Source organism: Carcharodon carcharias, chromosome 5, assembly GCF_017639515.1.
Source record: "Carcharodon carcharias isolate sCarCar2 chromosome 5, sCarCar2.pri, whole genome shotgun sequence".
Lineage (NCBI taxonomy): Eukaryota > Metazoa > Chordata > Chondrichthyes > Lamniformes > Lamnidae > Carcharodon > Carcharodon carcharias.
The window spans coordinates 105,100,334-105,117,043 of NC_054471.1; positions in this window are offsets into that span (position 1 = coordinate 105,100,334).

The following is a 16,710-nucleotide window of genomic DNA, read 5'->3' on the forward strand; positions in this document are numbered from 1 at the left end:
CAACCATCTTCCTTTGCGCTAGGAGTGACTCCAACCAGCAGAGATTTTTCTCCCAATTCCCATTGACTCCAGTTTTGCCAGGGCTCCTTGATGCCATCTTGGTCAAATGATGCCTTGATGTCAAGGGCAGTCAACCTCACCTCACCTCTGGAGTTCAGCTCTTTTGTCCATGTCTGAATAAAGGCTGCAATGAGGTCAGGAGCTGAGTGGCCCTGGTAGAACTCAAACTGAGCATCAGCTAGCAGGTTATTGCTAAGCAAGTGCTGCTTGATAGCATTGTTGATGACCACTTCCATTACTTTACTGATGATCAAGAATAGACTGATGGGGCGGTAATCAGTCAGTTTAGATTTGTCCTGCTTTTTGTGTACTGGACATACCTGGACAATTTTCCACATAGCCAGGTAAATGCCAGTGTTGTAACTGTACTGGAACAGCTTGGCTAGGAACGCAGCAAGTTCTGGAGCATAAGTCTTCAATACTATTGCCGGAATGTTGTCAGGGCCCATAGTCTTTGCAGTGTCCAGTGCCTTCAGTCATTTCTCGATATTACATGGAGTGAATCAGATTGGCTGAAGACTGGCATCTGTGATGCTGGGGACCTCCGGAGGAGTCTGGGATGGATCATCCACTCAGCAATTCTGGCTGAAGGTTGTTGTGAATGCTTCAGCCTTATCTTTTGCACTGATGTGCTGGGCTCCTCCATCATTGAGGATGGGGATATTTGTGGAGTCTTCTCCTCCAGTGTGTTATTTAATTGTCCACCACCATTCACGACTGGATGTGGCAGGACTGCAGAGCTTAGATCTGATCTTTGGTTGTGGGATCACTTAGCTTTGTCCATCACTTGCTGCTTATGCTGTTTGGCATGCAAGTAGTCCTGTGTTGTAGCTTCACCAGGTTGACATCTCACTTTTAGGTATGCCTGGCGCTGCTCCTGGCATGCCCTCCTGCACCCTTCATTGAACCAGGGTTGATTCCCTGGCTTGGTGGTAATGGTAGAGTGGGGGCTGTGCTGGGCCATGAGACTACAATTCTGCTGCTGCTGATGGCCCAATTATCAGAGATAATTTAAAAGTCAACCTCATTGCTGTGGGTCTGGAGTCATATGTAGGCCAGACCAGGTGAGGACGGCAGATTTCCTTCCCTAAAGGACATTAGTGAACCAAATGTGTTTCAATCAACAATGGTTTCATGGTCATCATTAGACTTTCAATTCCAGTACCTGATGGATGCCCAAGTCTTCACTTCTAGATCTGTTTGAAACCTATCCCATTTAGCACGATGGTAGAACCATACAACATGATGGAGGGTATCCTCAATGTGAAGACGGAACTTGGTCTCCACAAGGACTGTGCAGTGGTCACTCCTGCCGATACCACCATGGACAGATGCATTTGTGGCAGGCAGGTTGGTGAGGATGAGGTCAAGTATGTTTTTCCCCCTTGATGGTTCCTTCACTACCTGCATCAGATCCAGTCTAACAGCTGTATCCTTTAGGACTTGGCCAGCTCGGTCAGTAGTGGTGCTACTGTGCCACTCTTGGTGATGGACATTGAAGTTCCCCTCCCAGAGTACATTCTGCACCCTTGCTACCCTCAGTGCTCCCTCCAAGTGGTGTTTAACATGGAGGAGCACTGATTCATCAGCTGAGGGAGGAAGGTAAGTGGTAATCAGGAGATTTCCTTGCCCACGTTTGACCTAAAGCCATGAGACTTCGTGGCATTCAGAGTCAATTTGAGGGCTCCCAGGTCAACTCCCTCTTGACTGTATGCCACTGTGCTGCTAACTCTGCTGGGGCTGTCCTGCCGATGGGACAAGACGTACCCAGGGATGGTGATGGTGGTGTCTTGGACATTATCGGTAAGATATGATTCTGTGAGGATAACTATGTCAGGCTGTTGCTTGACTAGTCTGTGAGAAGGCTCTCCCAATTTTGCCACAAGCCCTCAGATGTTAATAAGGAGACTTTGCAGGTTCGACAGGGCTGAGATTGCCATTGTCGTTTCCGGTGCCTAAGTCAATGCCGGTGGTCCATTCAGTTTCATTCCTTTTTATTGACTTTTTAGCAATTTGATCCAACTGAGCGGCTTGCTAGGCCATTTCAGAGATAATTTAGGAATCAACCGCATTGCTGTGGGTCTGGAGTCATATGTAGGCCAGACCAGGTGAGGACGGCAGATTTCCTTCCCTAAAGGACATTAGTGAACCAATTGGGTTTCAATCAACAATGATTTCATGGTCATCATTAGACTTTTAATTCCAGGTTTTTATTGAATTCAAATTCCACCATTTGCCATAGTGGGATTCGAGCCTGGGTCCCCAGAGCATTACCCTGGGTCTCTGGATTATCAGTCCAGTGACAATACCCTCAAGTACATTGGCAAAATAACAATTCTTTATGTTTGAGTGAGTGACCGGGGGGTCTGTTAGCTCAGCTGGCTAGATGGCTAGTCTGTGGATCAGATTAACACCAACAGCACAGGGTTTTGATCCCCATTCAGCTGATATAGACTTGAGGCCTACCTCCTTGCCCTGCCCCCTAGTTAAAAATGATCACAGTACTTTGCCCTGGTTTGGTGAATAATCACCAAGAACCTGCCATAGGCCAGGAACTCAAGAAGAAGAAATGAGAGACGACAGGCTATCTGATCATGAGTAGAGATTGCTGCTACATCTAAACTTCACCCAAATAGGAGGTGGGTAATGTTTGTGTGAAGAACCCTAATACTCAGGAAACAATACCATACAGGTTAATTGTGTTCCTTGTGGCACAAAATTCAAAGCATTAAAGGAAAACTCTCCACTTGCTGAAACACCGGCCAAAATTTTTACTGCTAGGGGTTGGGGGTGAAGCTGAAGGGACGGGATTACCTCACCACACAGTGATTTTCTGCTGGGGCAGGCAAGGCCTCTGATTGGAAACCCGCCCTTGTCCCTGCTGAAGCCCTTAAGAGGTCACTTAAGGGCCATTTCCCACTCAGTCTCAGTTTTTAGGCTGGCGTTAGGATTGAACTTGCATGGGAGAAGGCTGAAAATCTTGAATGGGGAGGGGTGGTGCCTCCATCAGAAGCCCCCATCTGAAACCAGGCACCCCCCCCCCACCCTACCCCTTTAAGGACCGGTGACCTCCAGACCTCCATCCTCACTGCGTCCCCCACCACCCCTCCCCCCTACCAGCCTCCTGAGACCCTGATTGCTGTTATGGCACCGCACCTCCCCAGGCATTATTTGCCCTTCCCACCCTGAGATCCCTTGAACTTACCTGGGACTTAGTCTCTGACATCTTCCTGTATTTCTTCTGTCCGCTGCACCACTGTTGCTGCAGGCACTGGAGAGCTGCTGGCCGATCAGATTGGCTGGCAGCTCTCTAAGATTGGAAATCCTCCCGAGTGAGGGGCAAAAGTCCCACCTGCAGCCACATGGTGTGAAATGGCTGTAGGGCGCTCAGAGTCAGCGGGGATTTGATCCCCACTGGCTCTTTGGATGGCGGAAAACAAGACCCCACCATCCGAAAAATTGAGGCACTTGTGTGAATTTTCTTGAATACATTGGTGAAAGCTAAATTAAATTTAATAGTTAGCAAATACACTGATCTTCTCAGCCAATTTTGCATAAAGAAGTAGATGACCAAATTTGCCTTGGTGAGATCTCCATATATCCTGTTGGTGTGACTGTAGAGCAAAGCCTCATCTCCAGGAGCCAGGTACAGTCTATTCTGAGAACCCTACCATTGTTCCACCAAATTAAAGCAAGTTATAGGAGGCTTTATAATATGGAGGGCACAGTTCCTACTATAACATTTATAGTTCACATTTTCTTTATTTAAACAATTGAAGCAATTTTAACTCTGTTCACCCTGCAGGGAGCTGCTGCTGAATCACCTCTCCACCTTGTGCTTAAGACCCTCTGTTACCTCTTCTAGCCCTACAACCCTTCGAGAACTCTGGATTCCTCCAGCTCTGGCCTCTTACATTCAGCCATCTAGGCCCTAATCTCTGGAATTCTCTGCCTAAACCTTACCATACTACCCTCTTAATTTAAGATCCTTGCTAAAAGCTATCTCTTTGATCAAACTTTCCTCCTAACCCTTGGCATGGTGTCAGCTTTTGTGATGCTCCTTCAGATGGATTCCTGTTAAACAAGTGATATAAATGGAAGTTGTTGTTGGTGCTGTTGCCTAATGTTCCCTAATGCCTTCAAGGCTGTGGTCTACAACTCCATGGAGATAAGGCACAGAATCATACCAGCCCACTTCAGAAGTGGATAGGCTGCTGCTGATTGCAACAAAGCTGACATTATGCTGTACTCTTTTGAGCACACTTCCTGCTTCCTGCTGTTCAGAACAGTACTCTCTGAATTTAAAAAATGCCAGTGAAATCTAGAGTCTAATCTGTCAGTTGCTACACATCATCAAGATCTACATGTAAGTGTGATGTTCCTAAATCATCCTTCTTTCCAGGTGAGTACCTATGGACTAGAGCCCGAAGCCATGGATAGCTCTGCTCGGCAGGTTTTGCATTCTCACCTACTCCTCATTCTTTGGCTTCTTTGTGCTCTGAGAATACTTGCTGACATGGTCTAAACCCCCTGAGTGAACCTACCTGAGTTGGTGTGTGTGGTCATTTGAAGGCAAGTGACTCACAGAGTGAAATTGCAGGGATTGTCAGAGGGACATGTGGCAGGATGTTCTCCTGGAATTCCTGCAAACCTTGTCCTCAGCATCATCTTCTCCACATTATCATGCTCATTCTTCTCATCCTCCTCCTCCTTCTCCTCCTCCTCATTCTCTTCGTCCTCATTCTCCTCATCATCCATCACCCGTGTCCACAAGGAGGACTGTTCTTTGCCCCTGCTGCCACACTTGCTCAGCATCATCTTCTTCCTCCTTAACATTCCTCTGAAAATAGGGCACAAACTAAAGATTAATTAACATACTCCCCTTGGGATTAAGGGGACAGAGAGGGTGTTGAAGCCTCTGGTGGTGTACTGGTTCATATGAATGCCATACCAACTGTGTATGACTGCACCCACTAATCAGTCACATGCATATACACTCCCATCTCACCATCCTCAATGGCTAGAGTGGAGGGTGACTCCAGAATCTGCATGGCCTGTTCCTCGTAAGGGGGCAGCTCTCCAATGTCCAAAATGCTCCTCCTACTTCCTGTCTTTCATGTGAACTATGTTTAGGTCTTTGAATGAATTAGGTGAGGAGCATTTGGGAGCTGTCTCCCTGGTAAATCGGACACTGATGTAATAGATCTTCCGTTAAATTGAAAGTAGGTTGTAAACTATTATGTGTATGGTAGCGCTGTTAGCAGAGATGGTGAGACACAATGTAGCATCCTTAGTTATTGCCCTACTTAAATTCAGTGCAGTGTAAAGTGTCATTAGTGTACTCACTTCAGAGGCTAAACAGTGCACTAGTGCAGATGGAGTCCCAAGGAATAAAACAGAATTGCTCAGTTTTACACTACGATAAAAGCAAAATACTGCGGACGTTGGAAATCTGAAACAAAAACAGAAAACGTTGGAAAAAGTCTGCAGGTCTAGCAGCGTCTATGGAGAAAGAAACAGGGTTAACGTTTAGAGTCCGTATAACCCTTCTTCTGACTCTGAAGAAGGGTCATATGGACTCGAAACATTAACTCTGTTTCTCTTTCCACAGTGCTACCAGACCCGCTGAGATTTTCCAGCATTTTCTGTTTTTGCCAGGTTTTACCTAGCCTGCCCTCACCTGGTCATTGAGCTTTTTCAGGATCTAGTCCGTTGTACTTGAGGGCAAGTATAAGGCACTCAGTCCACATGGCAAACTGGAAATTTTTCTGCACGTTCCTCCCATGTGCGCCCGACAATCTTCCTCTTATTTGCTGTTTCATCCTGCACTGTCTGAAAGTTTGTGCCCTTCTGCATCCTCCACAAAGCCCTGCTCTACTGTGTGCCAGATCCTTGGGAGACCTGCTTTCAAACTGACATTGAATCACACTTGATACCATCTATTGCAGCCACCTGACAGCTAACTCACTGTAACTCATTACATCAAATACTTTCTTATATACCCGGTGATGCAGCCTTCAGACACTCTTGGCTTTGTAAAGGCCTTGCTTTGTAAAGTCCAGGCTCCCCAGGTGCATTGCCTTTCTCCTGTTTTACACCCTGATTGTTGGAAATGGATATTGTACCGAGCTGACCCAGCAATCTACCACAGAGTTGGCACCGAACAGTATTTTTGTGTGACAGTGTCAACTCAGGGGTGTGACACTGCCACAAAGCTCCTTTAGAATTTCCCTTCTGTTTGAAGGAAAACAATTTGAGTGTGGTGGGGGAGTCATGCTGAGCCCTAACTCCTGGCCCTAGCCTTTGGCATGTGGCTTGTGGCTAGGCGCCGGATCCCATCTTTAGCTGGGCACTCTCTGCGAGGCGTTCCTCATGGCTGCTGAGGAGTTCTGTCGGCTGGGCCTTCGCTGGTAGGAAGTGATGATGGTCAGCAATGTCCTCTAGGGGTGGAGCATGAAGCCCTGTGTATAGGCTGAAGTTAGAGCAGGACTTGAAGCTCTGAGAGTGGACTGAATTGGGGGGGCAGAGCCAGACGCCATGAGGAGCAGCAGCAACAGAGTGAAGGAGCAGGAGCTCTAGGAGAGCAGCCTGAAACCTCAGATGGGACAGTCTGGACAGCACAGAACACCCTGAATCCGAGAAGTCCCAGGTGCAGGAGATAGCCTTTGTGGTCTGGATGGCAAGATAATTGTGGTTGAGGGGATTAGCAATGAGTGTCTTGAGGGTGCCAACTTTCAACTCTGTTCCTTCTCTATGCTTCAAATTCAATATGCCTGCTGATGCGATCTTCAGCCACTCTTGGCCCCAAACCCATGTTGCGAAGAATGGGAACCAGAGATAGAAGAGAAAGTTTTGGGATCACTAATCAAAGTATCCCTGTTCCCACAGTTCAACGGCCAAGTCTGCAGGAGGGCTGGTTTGAGACCAGAAGTTGAGCTCTTGATGGTTTCCTTTTGTATGTCTGGATTGTCAGGCCACGGTTGTCCATTGTAAAAACTTCATTTCTTCAAGTTAAGCTTCTTCATGAATGTACTTGTAGGTTTGATGCTGTCTTCATGAATGTACTTGTAGGTTTGATGCTGGTGGAACAAAGGATCGCTGTGCAGGAGCTTCTGTGCATTCCGTGTGCTCTAATTCTGCATTACACTAGTTTCTCAGATCTCACCACGTAGCAAAAGTGCCTCACTGCTGGTACCATTCTGAAAATTGTCTTCTGCACCCTCTATAAAACCTTGACATTCCTCCTGAAGTGTGATGCCAAGAATTGAATGCCATGCTTCAGCAGGTGCCCAATTAATGGTTCATAAAAATTTAACATAACTTCCTTGTTTTTGTAACCTATCTCTCTGTTTATAAAGCAAATGATCCTGTGTGCTTTTATAACAGCCTTCTCACCTTGCATTGCAAACTTCAAAGGTGCATTATGTATAACCCCAGTTCTCTTTATCAACGCCTTAAAATTAAACTACTCATAATTTATATTATTCTCTTCATTCTTCCCACAGAAATGCATCATTCTTCCTACTGAAATGCATCACATGACGTTCAGTGTTACATTTCATTTGTCCAGTGTGTGCCTATTTCACCAGTTTGTCTATGTCCGCCAGGATTCTGTTGCTATCCTCCCAACTGATCTCTCCATTCCAGTTTCATGTCATCTGCAAATTTTGAAATTGTGCCCCTTGTACCCAGTTTTGTGTCATTAATATATCAGAAAGAGCAATATTCTTAATGCAGATCCTGGGGACACCATTTTATACTTTCCTCCAGTCTGAAAAAACAATCATTAACCACTCCTCTCTGATTTCTGACTCTTAGCTAACAGAAGTGTTGAAGTAAAAACAGAAAGTACTGGTAATACTCAGGAGGTCAGGCAGCATCTGTGGAGAGAGAAATAGAGTTGTCTGCAGAAGAATCAAATTCGACCTGAACATTAACTCTGTTTCTCTCTCCACCGATGCTGCCAGACCTGCGGAGTATTTCCAGCACTTTCTGTTTTATTCCAGATCTCCAGCATGTGCTGTATTTTACTTTTACATAAGTTTTGAAGTCATTGACAGTTCCTGACCTAAGATGCATGAATAGTAAGATTTTCCCTTTGAGCTACTCTGATTAGAGTCAAGTATAATAATATATTGGCACAGAACAACTGATCTCCGGATGGTCATATCCCAGAGGTACCCTCCTCAAGTTGTGCTGGGGGATCCCTTGGAAGACCTGACCCACTGACTATGTGATAATTGCCCAGGAAGTTTGGACTTCAGATGATCCTGAGTGATTTACCAGAACAGTTACCCAGAAAAAGTTAGAAGGATTGAAACCAGTTCCAACTCCCAGGTAACTCAACTACTGACCTCCCGCCTCCCCACCTGACCACCCTACTACCCCCGACCACCCGACTACTTGCCCTAACTATCCAACTACCCTCTGCCCACCCTGCATCCCACCCCCTCCCGACAACCCAACCACCCTTCGGCCCCGAACATTTGATTATCCTCCAACCACCCAACTCCCTGCACAACCACCCTCTTAACCACCCGAATCCATCCCCTGCAGACCACACAACTACCCCCGGACCACACTTTGACCACCCAAATCATCACCAAACATCCGACTACCCTTTGACTCACGACTACCCGACTATCCCTTGACCACCTATATTCCTCCTCCCAAACACATGACTAACCCCAAGCACACGACTTCACTCCGACCCCCAACCCAGCAACCCACCCGAACCCCTCATCTACCTAGCTGCTACCCTACACCCTCACCCACCTTCACACTGCCCCTTCACCCACCCACCTGCCATGCTATCTCCTCACCCACCTGTCATCCTACCCCCTCACCCACCCTGCTGCCACCCTATGCCCTCACTTGCTTACTTGCCACCTTACCCTCTCACCCATTGACTGCCCTTGACATCAACGATGCATTTGCTCGAATGTGGCATCAAGGAGCCCTAACAAAACTGGGGTCAATGGGAAACAGGAGGAAATCTCACCGCTGGTTGGATTCATACCTAGCACAAAGGAAGATAGTTGTGGTTGTTGGAGGTCAGTCATCTCAGCTCCAGGACATCACTGTAGGAGTTCCTCAGGATAGCATCCTCGGCCCAAACATCTTCAGCTGTTTCATCAATGACCTTCCTGTCATTATAAGGTCAGAAGTGGGGATGTTCGCTGATGATTGCGCAATGTTCAGCACCATTCGCAACTCCTCAGATACTGAAGCAGTCTATGTCCAAAAGCAGCAAGACTTGGACAATATCCAGGCTTGAGCTGACAAGTGGCAAGTAATATTCACGCCACACAAGTGTCAGGCAATGACCATCTCAAACAAGAGAGCATAAAACCATTGCCCCTTGATGTTCAGTGCCATTACCATCACTAAATGCCTAACTATCAACAACCCGTGGGTTGCCATTGACCAGAAATTGAACTGGGCTAGCCATAAAAATACTATGGCTACAAGAACAGGTCAGGGGCTAGGATTCCTGTGACAAATAACTCACCTCCTGACTCCCCAAAGCCTGTCCACCATCTACAAGGCACAAGTCAGGAGGGTGATGGAAAACTCCCCACTTGCCTGGATGAGTGCAGCTCCCATAACACTCGAGAAGCTTGACACTGTCCAGGACAAAGCAGCCTGTTTGATTGGCACCACATTCATAAACATTCACTCCCTCCACCACCGACGCACAGTAACAGCAGTGTGTACCATCTACAAGATGCACTGCAGGAATTTACCAAGGCTCCTTCGACAGCACCTTCCAAACTCACGAGCATTACCATCTAGAAGGACAAGGACAGCAGATAGGTGGGAACACCATCAGCTGGAAGTTCCCCTCCAAGTCACTCACCATCCTGACTTGAAAATATATCGCCGTTCCTCCACTGTCGCTTGGTCAAAATCCTGGAAACCCCTTCCTAACAGCACTGTGGGTGTACCTACACCACATGGACTTCAGCAGTTCAAGAAGGTGGCTTACCAGCACCTTCTCAACAGCAACAAGGGATAGGCAAGAAATGCTGGCCCAGCCAGTGAAGCCCACATCCCGTGAATGAATAAAAAACATACATTTACCTTCTCGCCGTAGATTCTCAAAGTGGCTTTGCGACATTTAAACTCTCTACTTACCGGAATATGGCAGCTAGTGCCATAAAAAAAGGGGCATGGCTTGGCTTCCCCGATGACCCCGCACCACGAAGGAAGTGATTCCCGGAACGGGTACACTCTACATATGTGAAGGGGTCTGGTTTGGAAGTCTGGCTGAGTAATGCGGGAACTCCGCATTTCAAGCTAAGAAAATAGGAGCAGAGTGGCAATCTGATGGTGAGTGCTGCTCCATGGAAGATTCCGCCGAATGTTGACTGTATTGAATTATCTTGTTACTCAGCAGGCACATATGAACATAGTACTTTCCTCATTTTGCACCATAGCCTTAATTTCTGAGGTCCACTGCTATCGTGAATCATAACTATTTGTTTTGCATAATACCCAGATGTTCTGTAGGCCCCTGGATCATTTTGCAATATTTTTAAAATATTTAATGGATTTGGGCATCACTGGCATTAAGGCCAGCATTTATTGCCCATCCCTAGTTGCCCTTGAGAAGATGGTGGTAAGCTGCCTTCTTGAACGACTGCAATCCATGTGGTGTAGGTACAGAATGTTGTTAGGAAGGGAGTTTTAGGATTTTGACTGCAGTGACAGTGGAGGAACAACGGTATATTTCCAAGTCAGGATGGTGCATAACTTGGAGGGGAACTTGCAGGTGATGGTATTCCCATTCATCTGCTGCCCTTTTCCTAATAGATGGTAGAGGTTGCAGGTTAGGAAGGTGATTTATTGTGCACTGTATTTGTTTTGAGGGTGGCCGAGTTGCTACTATTGATAGAGTTAATCTGCAGACACTTGGGTGAAAACATTAAGTTTATTTACAATGCACTCAACAGCAACTACACGTGTGCTTTCAACTTCAACCCTATCAACACGCTGTCTGCTGAGGTAGCCCATGCTAGTCTCCTATTGGTTACTATAGATCATGTGATCTTAACAGCATTATTCTTGAAGGTGCATTACACACCAAATAAACCATAATTACTACATTCCTTCCCCTTTAACTCAGCTATACATATTATATTCACAAGTACAAAATTTTCATGACAACATAATACTTACATTGGGTAAGGAATTTACAAGTTCACCCTTTCAGGTAGTTTCCTGGTATGTGTGTATGTTTCAGCTCCACAACTTCAGATTCTTTGTCAGGTATCTCCTTTTCCGGAGTTGCCTGAACATCAGGAGCTCTGATGGGCACTTGCAGTTCTGCATCCTTGACTCTTGCAGGAACATCAGACATGTCTGTCCTGGGTTGAGCATCCTCAACAGGAAACGCAGACCCAGTCATGGTCACTGGTGGAACCAAATCTAGGTGATTTCTCTCTCCTTTCCTTAAAGGGTCCACATGTTTCCGTATGATCCTGCCTTCCATCTCTATGTGGTAAGGTAGAGGCCCAGTCACCACAATTATTTTGCCCAGTAACCACTTTGGTCCTTCTCCGAAGTCTTTCACCTTTACCGGCTCTCACACGGTAAATTTCCTCTGATGACTATGCCAGTCGTGTCTGGTTTTTTGGGTTCCCTGACTTCTTTCCACAATACCCTGTAATTTCAGCTTTATTAAGCTCAATCTCGTCCTGAGACAACTGGGATGTGCTCATCATTTTCTTGCAAAGGCAAATGACTAAGGGAATCGGCAATTGCAATTTGATTGCTAGGCCAATATATGAAAGTGTATGAGACAATGTTTCAACAATAACTCCACAGGTGTGACCCCTGTTGTTGTGTGAGGTGTAGTCCTGTAATGAAAAAGGAAGCGTGCTAGCTTGGTTGCTAAGGAATTTCCATTTAGCTTTCTCATGTCTGCCTTGAGCCTCGGCCAGTCCATTCGAGAAAGGATGCTATGATGCAGTTTATGACGAGTGATACCATTGAGGCTGATAAATGCCATGCCGTTATCAGAAATAACTACTTCTAGTAGCCCATGAATGGCAAAACTTTGATGTAGTTTCTCAATTGTAGCGGTCAACGTTGGTGACTTCCCCTCATGTATGTCCAACCATTTTGAATAGGCATCAACAATGAGCAGAAACATTGTTCCCAGAAAAGGTCCAACGGGTCTACCTGACCACTCCTAAGGGTGTAACGGACCTGTTGATGGCAACTTTTTCAGTTGCTGACATTGCACACAATTCTTCACTAAACAATATATCACCATCCATCCCAGGCCACTATAGATAGCTGCGTGCTATGGTCTTCATTTGGGAAATTCCTGGATGGACACTGTGTCATTCAATTAAAAGTGGCTCCCTTCCCTTTGGAGGAACTATCACTTGTGCTCCCCATAATAAGATGCCATCCTGGCTGGTTATTTCATTTCTTCTGTTGAAGTACAGTTTCATTTCATCTGATACAGGCTCCTGCGACCAACCATGTAGTGCTTGTTCTCGTACTTCAGATAGGACTGGGTCCCGACTTGTCCAGTTTCTGATCTGTTGAGCACATACCAGTGAGGAATCTAAGAAATTTAACAGTACAACAAGTTCCTGTGGAACTGGGATGTGCTCATCATTTTCTTGCAAAGGCAAATGACTAAGGGAATCGGCATTTGCAAGTTGATTGCTAGGCCAATATATGAAAGTGTATTTGTATGTTGCCAGAATTAAAGGCCTTTGAGTATTTCAGTTTCTTCTTTCCAGGTGCCATCTTTTTAGTGTAGACTTTAATCTCAGCCTCCTTTTTGACTTCACTGTTGGCCAGATTTCTCTCAGATGCAAGCTCAACCTATCTGAGCTCAGTGGCTGAGTCTTCCAAAATTTCATTATCTTTCTGCTTCTTGGAAAATTCCGTGACTTTTGCTTCCAAAGCCTCTTTGGCTTCATTTAAATGATTCTTCAGCTCTTCCATCTCTTTTTTATATTTGTTTGCTGCCTCCTGGAAAATTGAACATTGCTGTGTCTTCTCTGTCAACTGATTCTTCATTTTGTTCAGAGAAGTGCTGAGTTCTTTCTGTTTCTCTTCATACTTTTCCAGGGGTACAAACTCTGACCTGAGGGAATCTTGTAATGTGTGAAGGTCTTTCAACAGTTTTTCTTTTCCCTGTGAATGTTGCTCACCTCATCTCGAACTCTGTCATCAGGCAGGGTCTATTTGAGTTTCTTCTGCTGTTCTTCCAGGTTTTTTTCTCAAGACACCCTGCATTTCTTCAGATTGTTGAGTCCTTTTACACTCCTTTTTCAAAACAGGAACACTTCCAGCTTCTTTTTGCAATCTCAGTGGCCACACAAGTTGATTTATTTCCCTTAGCCAATTTCACCCTAGAAGGCTTGGTCCTCTGCCTCTCAATACCAATACTGGTAGCTTTGCCGATTGGCTTCCATAATGGACAGTTATTCTGCTTATGCCTTTTACTTGAATGTCTTCACCTGTATGTGTTTTTAGCCTGGCAGCTCTTTCTTCTAAACTTAATTGATGTTCACTATTATTCAGATATCTGAAGGCATGTTCCCCAATTACTACATTGGAAGCTCTCGTATCCACTTCCATTCTAACAGGTTTGCCATTTACTTTCACTGTGACAAATATGGTTCCATCTTTCCAACTTTCCAAGTAAATATTTGAATTTGTTGTTTCAGGCTCTTCTACATTGTAGATTTCATTGGGCTTCTTCATTTGTTTACAAGCCTGCTTGAATCTTTCCTTGCACTGCCTCATCATGTATCCATTTCTGTGACAATAGTAGCATTCGATTTTTTTAAACTGCTTGTTTCCACTTGTAATAGAATTATTCTTTGATTTCCACTGCTAAGGTATTTTCTTTAGTCTTTGACCCATGGGGTCTGTTTCCCGCTTCTCGACAGAGTCTTGCTTTTTGGTGCCCTTTTCCGTTGGGGTTTCCCACCCAATGTCAAGGATGGCGACATTTTGCACACCCTGTATTGCTTTTGAATCACTTACTGCACTTTCCATGACCAATGCTATCTCTAGCACCTTCTTGAAATCCAAATTCACTTTGGACAGTAATCTTTTCTGAACAGTGTCCTCATTCACATCACAATCTCTGAGCATATTGTTTAGAGATGTACTGAACTCACAATGTTCTGTTAGCTGCTTCACTTTTGCCACATAGTATGCAATTGTCTCACCCTGGGCTCTATTTTGCAAATTAAACCTGAACCTCTGCATTGTGACTGAGGGCTTTGGTTGAGAATGACCATTCATGAGGTCCACCAAGTCATAAAATTTTTTTGAATCTGGGGCTGTCAAACTTTGAATCAAACTGCAGATTTTGCTCCCACATGTCCTTAAGAGGATCGCTCACCTCTTCTCTTCCCCCGTAATCTTGTTCGCTTGAAAAAGAACTTGAGGGGTTCTATGCAATGAGACCAATCGTTTGTGGCTGGTTCCAAAGGATCAATTCTCCCAAACTGTGGCATTTTGAGAGGGTATAACTTCTTCAATTCTGCAAGAGCCAGCTACTTACAATCATTGGGTGAGGTACAGTGTTGATTTCTTTTTGACATGATTTCTTCAGTTCAATCCTGTTTTATCCTCATTGCCAGTTTGTTGTGAGGAGTGGTTGAGTTGTTACTATTGATAGAGTTGATCTGCAGACTATTCTTGGGTGGAAACATTAACTTTATTTACAATGCACTCGACAATAGCTGTCTGCTGAGGTAACTCACACTACTTTCCTGTTGGTTACTACAGATCATGTGACCTTCCTTAACAAGCATTATTTTTAAAGGTACATTACACACTAAATAAAACCATAATCTCCACAGTGTTGAATTACTAACTTGATCACTAAGACATCTTGTCTCATTTTACATCATCTATGGTGGATATTAGCAGCTGAAGTAATTTTTTTTGAAAAAACAGACACAATTTAAAAATATGAGTTGACCAGCCGAAGATAACTAATGCTGTCGGAGCCCCAGTACCTTTAAAATGTCAGTGCTTGTGTTTAATATGTTGTGATCAAAGCCACTGATGAGCAGTTTTCATGGGAAAAGAAATGGAACTGCAGAATCTGATTCCAACATGAGTAAAAATGCCATAGCATCCCATTTAACAAAAATAAAATTTATATTCAATTAACGTGAGCTGGTGACCTTGATTATAATATTATTGGAAAGCCTTGATTAAATCCTTCTAAGCCTTTTTTTTAATGTTCTCTCTGAGCCTATAAGTCTAAATTTTAGCTGCTTGGGACTATTGTTCTTTTGGCTACACAAGTTGCTGATTGAGTTCTGCCTTGATCTTGTCTCCGATTATAACAAACAAGCTGACGATAGATAACCTTTAACCTTCTATCTGGTTTCAAATTTGACTTGATTCCTAGAAGTGAAACTTTTAGGAATCTTTTCAGCACTGTGGCTTGGATTTTTTCCTGACACTTACTGTAATTTTGGATTGTTTTCCTGCACTGTTTGTGTCAGAGAATGCAAACATTCGACTAGTTGCATTTGGCTTTCTAGCACTTAAGTGTTGAACAGTTTTATGAAAATTACAGGCCTGGTAATTGCCACTCAAAATTAGCTGGGGTAAAACACTATTTTTGCCTTGAGCTTGCATGCAGCTCTTACAAGAAATCTTCCAAGAATGCAGGGTGCAATATCTGTTCCTCTTCAAAGCAGCTATCTTTGTGAAAGCTCAGTATTTAAAAATATAATTATTTGTCCTTGGTCTTTCATCTCATTCATCATACCTCTTTGAATATGTTTCAGAGCATGAGAGTTATGCTGTAATGCTTTTCAAAAAATCTTAGAAGCAAATTCAGAACTTGGATTTACACCTATCCTTCTGACGAAACAAAGAGATTAATTTATGGCAGCAGCCTTAAAGCTAGGAGTCACCAGATTACTTAATTGTGACTGCTTTTCAACCAGCTCAGCAAGATTTACATTTCAGGTTACACAGGGTTCCTTTTGTTGCTAGGGAACCATGTAGCACAATGCAAAAGGTAATTTAATAAAAGCCCACAAAAAAGTGAGTGAACTGAGTGAATTTCAGTAACCCAGTTCTGTTTGAATTAAAGTATTCTGTCAGCACAGAACAGAGTCGAAACTTCCCACCATCGCCCTGAAGGTCCTAATTAATTAGAATTTCTGCTGCTAATGCGGTGCCTCATGAGCTCTCACGTCCAGTGAGCACTTTCTGCTGCTTCCCTACATTTCTTCCCTCAGTCCCCATTTCTTCTTACTCCCACTTCCTCATGTTGGGCTTATGGAGCTGAGAGTTAGGATGGATGACTTGATCCCACATTTTGATGCACGTTGCTCCGTGGGGAAGTGCACAATGCTGGCATGGGACAGGGTGGGACGGGGTTGAGGTGGGGACGGGGGTGCATTCTCCCTCTGGCTCTCATTCCCTCACCTCTCCAAATTCCCAGAGTTTTGGTTCTGACAGCTAAATTCAAATTATGTGGTTTGAGCTTGTATCCCTAATTCCCAGGAAACATCAATAATATTTGGACAGCAGAAAACTGCTGGAATACTTTTACTTAACCCGGAGAGGACGCAGGAGAGCCCAGCAGAGGGAATTCCTGCCCTCAGCCCCACTGGGGAAAATGGAAGTTCTGCCCAC